Source organism: Arachis hypogaea, chromosome 15, assembly GCF_003086295.3.
Source record: "Arachis hypogaea cultivar Tifrunner chromosome 15, arahy.Tifrunner.gnm2.J5K5, whole genome shotgun sequence".
NCBI lineage: Eukaryota > Viridiplantae > Streptophyta > Magnoliopsida > Fabales > Fabaceae > Arachis > Arachis hypogaea.
This window is the reverse complement of record NC_092050.1, coordinates 116,192,166-116,198,843: the sequence shown is the minus strand read 5'-3', so window position 1 is coordinate 116,198,843 and position 6,678 is coordinate 116,192,166. Positions and strand designations below refer to the sequence as shown.

Sequence of the window (6,678 nt, the reverse complement as noted above, 5' to 3'; positions counted from 1 at the left end):
CTTGCACTCTCCTTTTGGATTTTCTTCTGTATTGCTTGGGAGAGTACTAGGAGGGATTTCAGTGATCCTTTTACTCAACTGGCCCACTTGTGCTTCCAAATTTCTAATGGAGGACCTTGTTTCATTCATGAAACTCACAGTGGCCTTAGATAGATCAGAGACTAAATTTGCTAAGCTAGATGGATTCTACTTAGAATTCTCTGTCTGTTGCTGAGTGGATGATGGAAAAGGCTTGCTATTGCTAAACCTGTTTCTTCCACCATTGTTAAAACCTTGTTGAGGCTTTTGTTGATCCTTCCATGAGAAATTTGGATGATTTCTCCATGATGGGTTATAGGTGTTTCCATAAGGTTCACCCATATAATTTACCTCTGCTATTGCAGGGTTCTCATGATCATAAGCTTCTTCTTCAGAAGATGCCTCTTGAGTACTGTTGGATGCAGCTTGCATTCCATTCAGATTCTGAGAAATCATATTGACTTGCTGAGTCAATATTTTATTCTGAGCTAATATAGCATTCAGAGTATCAATTTCAAGAACTCCCTTCTTCATAGGCGTCCCATTACTCACAGGATTCCTCTCAGAAGTGTACATGAACTGGTTATTAGCAACCATGTCAATGAGTTCTTGAGCTTCTGCATGTGTTTTCTTTAGGTGAATGGATCCACCTGCAGAGGTATCCAATAACATTTTAGCTAATTCAGACAGACCATCATAGAATATATCCAGGATGGTCCATTCTAAAAGCATGTCAGAAGGACACTTTTTGGTCAGTCCTTTGTATCTCTCCCAAGCTTCATAGAGGGATTCACCTTCTTTATGTCTGAAGGTCTGAACATCCACTCTAAGCTTACTCAGCTTTTGAGGAGGAAAGAACTTGGCTAAGAAAGCCTTGACCAGCTTATCCCAAGAGTTCAGGCTATCCTTAGGTTGAGAGTCCAACCATATTCTAGCTCTGTCTCTTACAGCAAAAGGGAAAAGCATGAGCCTGTAGACTTCAGGATCTACTCCATTAGTCTTAACAGTATCACAGATCTGCAAGAATTCAGTTAAGAACTGAAAAGGATCTTCAGATGGAAGTCCATGAAACTTGCAGTTTTGCTGCATCAGAGAAAGTAATTGAGGTTTTAGCTCAAAATTGTTTGCTCCAATGGTGGGGATGGAGATGCTTCTTCCATGTAAATTGGAATTAGGTGCAGTAAAGTCACCAAGCATCCTCCTTGCATTATTATTATTTTCGGCTGCCATCTCCTCTTCTTGTTCGAAAATTTCTGAAAGGTGCTTGCTAGATTGTTGTAATTTAGCTTCTCTTAGTTTCCTCTTCAGAGTCCTTTTAGGTTCGGGATCTACTTCAACAAGAATATTCTTGTCTTTGCTCCTGCTCATATAAAAAAGAAGGACAGAAAAATAATAATAATAGGGATCCTTTTTTACCACAGTATAGAGGTCCCTGTGTGAGTAGATGAATAAATAAATAGAAGGAGATGAGAGAGAGAGGGAATTTTCAAAAATTATTTTTGAAAAAGAGTTAGTGATTTTCGAAAATAGTTTTTGAAAAAGGGTAGTAATTTTCGAAAATTAGGAATAAAATCAAAAATTAAAATAATTAGTTAATTAAAAAGGAATTTTTTTTTGAAAAAGAGGAAGGTATTTTCGAAAATCAGAGAGAGAGAGTTAGTTAGGTAGTTTAGAAAAAGATAAGAAACAAACAAAAAGTTAGTTAGTTAGTTGAAACAAATTTGAAAATCAATTTTTGAAAAGATAAGAAGATAAGAAGTTAGAAAGGATATTTTAAAAATCAAATTTTTGAAAAAGATAAGGTAAGAAGATATTTTTGAAAAGATATGATTGAAATTAGTTTTGAAAAAGATTTGATTTTTAAAATCACAATTAATGACTTGATTCACAAGAAATCACAAGATATGATTCTAGAACTTAAAGTTTGAATCTTTCTTAACAAGTAAGTAACAAACTTGAAATTTTTGAATCAAAACATTAATTGATGATGTTATTTTTGAAAATTAGGAGATAAAGATAAGAAAAAGATTTTTGAAAAATATTTTAAAAATTTTCGAAAATAACTAAGAAAAATGAAAAAGATTTTATTTTTGAAAAAGATTTTGAAAAAGATAAGATTTTTAAATTGAAAATTTGATTTGACTCATAAGAAACAACTAAATTTTAAAAATTTTTGAAAAAGTCAAATCAAATTTTCGAAATTTTGAGACAGAAAAAGGGAAAGATATTTTTTTTATTTTTGAATTTTTAATGATGAAAAAGAAAAAACATGAAAAATGATGCAATGCATGAAAATTTTGGATCAAAGTATGTGATAAATGCAAGAACACTATGAATGTCAAGATGAACACCAAGAACACTTTGAATGTCAAGATGAACATCAAGAACTTATTTTTGAAAAATTTTATATGCAAAGAAAACATGCAAGACACCAAACTTAGAAATCTTTCATGTTTAGACTCTATGGATGCAAAAATGCACATGTAAAACAAGAAAAGATGCAAAACAAGAAAACATCAAGATCAAACAAGAAGACTTATCAAGAATAACTTGAAGATCATGAAGAACACTATGAATGCATGAATGCAATTTTCGAAAAATGCAAGATGAGTATGCAATTGACACCAAACTTAAAAATTGACTCAAGACTCAAACAAGCACACAAAAATATATTTTTTTTTATTTTTATGATTTTCTAATTTTTTTGGTTTTTTTGAAAATTTTATGAAAAAGAAAAAATAAGGATTCCAAAATTTTTAATATGAATTCCAGGAATCTTGCAATCTTAGTCTAAAGCTCCAATCTGAGGGTTAGACAAGGCTTAATAGCCAGTCAAGCTTTAGCATGTAACATCAGAATATACTGCTCATTACTTATCAAATTAACTTGCCTCTATGCTGATGGCTGGAAGCCCATATCCAAAAGAATTTAGACATGGCTTTACAGCCAGCCAGGCTTCAACATGCTTCATGAAACTCTAGAATTCATTCTTAAAAACTTTAGAATATTTTTCAAAAATAGATGAGAAATTTTTGAAAGATTTTTGAAAAATTTTTGAAAATAAAACAAAAAGAAAATTACCTCTGAGCAACAAGATGAACCGTCAGTTGTCCAAACTCGAACAATCCCCGACAACAGCGCCAAAAACTTGGAGCACAAAATTGTGATCTCAGGCAACAACGCCAGAAACTCTGTACGCACATCTTAATAAATCATTTTTCATTCACAACTTCGATACAACTAACCAGCAAGTGCACTGGGTCGTCCAAGTAATAAACCTTACGTGAGTAAGGGTCGATCCCACGGAGATTGTTGGTATGAAGCAAGCTATGGTCACCTTGTAAATCTCAGTCAGGCGGATATCAAAAGGTTATGGAGTTTTCGAAATTAAATAATAAGTAAACATAAAATAAGGATAGAAACACTTATGTAATTCATTGGTGAGAATTTCAGATAAGCGTATAGAGATGCTTTCGTTCCTCTGAATCTCTGCTTTCCCGCTGTCTTCATCCAATCAGTCTTACTCATTTCTACGGCTGGCTTTATGTAAGGACATCACCGTTGTCAATGGCTACTTTTAATCCTCTCTGGAAAATGGTCCGATGCGCTGTCACTGCATGGCTAATCGTCTGGAGGCATCACCCCTGTCAATGGCTGCATCCTATCTTCTTGTGAAAATGGTCCAAATGCTCTGTCACAGCACGGCTAATCATCTGAGGTTCTCAATCATACTAGAATAGGATTCACCCTCCTTTTGCGTCTGTCACTACGCCCAGCACTCGCGAGTTTGAAGTTCGTCACAGTCATTCAATCCCAGAGTCCTACTCGGAATACCACAGACAAGGTTTAGACTTTCCGGACTCTCATGAATGTCGCCATCAATCTAGCTTATACCACGAAGATTCTGATTAAGAGATCCAAGAGATACTCATTCAATCTAAGGTAGAACGGAAGTGGTTGTCAGGCACGCGTTCATAGGGAATGATAATGATTGTCACGTTCATCACATTCTGGTTGAAGGGCGAATGAATATCTTAGAAGCGAAATAAGTTGAATTGAATAGAAAAACAGTAGTACTTTGCATTAATCTTTGAGGAACAGCAGAGCTCCACACCTTAATCTATGGAGTGTAGAAACTCTACCGTTGAAAATACATAAGTGAAAATAGGGTAAGCATGGCCGAGTGGCCAGCCTCCCATGGAGGTCTAGAGATCTAAAAATGATCAAAAGATGTTCCAAAGATGTCTAATACAATAGTAAAAAGTCCTATTTATACTAAACTAGTTACTAGGGTTTACAGAAGTAAGTAATTGATGCATAAATTCACTTCTGGGGCCCACTTGGTGTGTGCTTGGGCTGAGCTTGAATGTTACACGTGCAGAGGCTCTTTCTGGAGTTGAACGCCAGGTTGTAATGTATTTCTGGCGTTCAACTCTGGTTTGTGACGTGTTTCTGGCGTTTAACTCCAGACAGTAGCGTAGAACTGGCGTTCAATGCCCTTTTACGTCCTCTAAACTCAGCCAAAGTATGGACTATTATACATTGCTGGAAAGCCCTGGATGTATAATTTCCAACGCAATTAGAAGCGTGCCATTTTGAGTTTTGTAGCTCCAGAAAGTCCACTTTGAGTGCAGGAAGGTCAGAATCCAACAGCATCAGCAGTCCTTCTTCAACCTCTGAATCTGATTTTTGCTCAAGTCCTTCAATTTCAGACAGAAAATACCTGAAATCACAGAAAAACACACAAACTCATAGTAAAGTCCAGAAATGTGAATTTAACATAAAAACTAATCAAAAAATCCCTAAAAGTAACTAGATTCTACTAAAAACATACTAAAAACAATGCCAAAAAGCGTATAAATTATCCGCTCATCAGCAGCAAAGGGTGTTTTGCATGCCACATGGTGCAGGGATGAGAAATCCTTGATACCTCAGGATCTGTGGACCCCACAGGATCCCCACCTATCCCACCTCTCTCTCTCTTCTTCACCCATTCACCAATCACCTCACTACCTCTTCCCCAAAAACCCCTCACCTATCAAATCCCACCATTCTCTTCACCACTCACATCCATCCTTCATAAAACCCTACTTACCTCACCATTCAAATTCAAACCACTTTCCTAACCAAACCCACCCATAATGGCCGAACCATACCCCCCTCTCTCCACTCCTATATAAACCCATCTTCACTCCTTCATTTTCACACAACATACACACTACCTCTCCCCCTTGGCCGAAACACAAAGCCCACTCCATCTCCTCTATTTCTTCTTCTTCTACTCTCTTCTTTCTTCTTTTGCTTGAGGACGAGCAACCTTCTAAGTTTGGTGTGGTAAAAGCTAAAGGTTTTTTTTTTGTTTTTCCATAACCATTAATGGCACCAAAGGTTGGAGAAACCTCTAGAAAGAGGAAAGGGAAGGAAAAAGCTTCCACCTCCGAGTCATGGGAGATGGAGAGATTCCTCTCAAGGGTGCATCTAGACCACTTCTATGAAGTTGTGGCCAAGAAGAAGGTGATCCCCAAGGTCCCTTTTAAGCTCAAAAAGGGCGAATATCTGGAGAACCGACATGAGATCCGAAGAAGAGGTTAGGAAGTTCTCACCAAGAATTCTATGCCAATGCATGGATCACCAAGAACCATGATCAAAGTGTGAACTCAGACCCTAAGAATTGGCTTACAATGGTCCGGGGGAAATACTTAGATTTTAGTCTAGAAAATGTAAGGTTGGCATTCAACTTGCCCATGATGCAAGGAGATGCACACCCATACACTAGAAGGGTCAACTTTGATCAAAGGTTGGACCAAGTCCTCATGGACATATGTGAAGAGGGCGCTCAATGGAAGAGAGATTCAAGAGGGAAGTCGATTCAACTAAGAAGGCATGACCTCAAGCCGGTGGCTAGGGGATGGTTGGAGTTCATCCAACGCTCAATCATTCCTACTAGCAACCGGTCTGAAGTTACTATAGACCGGGCTATCATGATTCATAGCATCATGATTAGAGAGGAAGTAGAAGTTCATGAGGTTATATCCCAAGAACTCTACAAGGTGGCGGACAAGTCCTCTACTGTAGCAAGGTTAGCCTTCCCTCACCTCATTTGTCACCTCTGCAATTCAGTTGGAATTGACATAGAGGGAGACATTCTCATTGATGAGGATAAACCCATGAGACAACTAAGGGTGGAGCACCAAGAGCATTCCATCCTCCTCCATGAAATTAGAGAAGACCAAAGAACCATAAGAGAGGAACAACAAAGGCAAGGAAGAGACATTGAGGAGCTCAAGCACTCCATAAGATCTTCAAGAGGAAGAACAAGCCGCCATCACTAAGGTGGACCCGTTCTTTAATTTCCTTGTTCTTTATTTTCTGTTTTTCGAATTTTTATGCTTTATGTTTATTTATGTTTGTGTCTTTATCACATGATCATTAGTGTCTAAGTGTCTATGCCTTAAAGCTATGAAAATGAATCCATCACCTTTCTTAAATGAAAAATGTTTTTAATTGAAAAAGAAAAAGAAGTGCATGAATTTCAAATTTTAAAACAGTTTAATTATTTTGATGTGGTGGCAATACTATTGTTTTTCTGAATGAATGCTTGAACAGTGCATAAGTTTGATATTGTTAATCATGAATGTTAAAATTGTTGGCTCTTGAAAG

General features: G+C 37.0%; 1 non-coding gene across 1 annotated transcript; it reads left to right on the top strand.

Annotated features, from left to right (window-relative positions):
* Positions 1–744: 744 nt before the first annotated feature.
* Positions 745–852, top strand: LOC112752152 (small nucleolar RNA R71). Its single transcript, XR_003176598.1, has one exon. It is a non-coding gene; the product is annotated as a small nucleolar RNA R71 (small nucleolar RNA).
* The last annotated feature ends 5,826 nt before the right edge of the window (positions 853–6,678 follow it).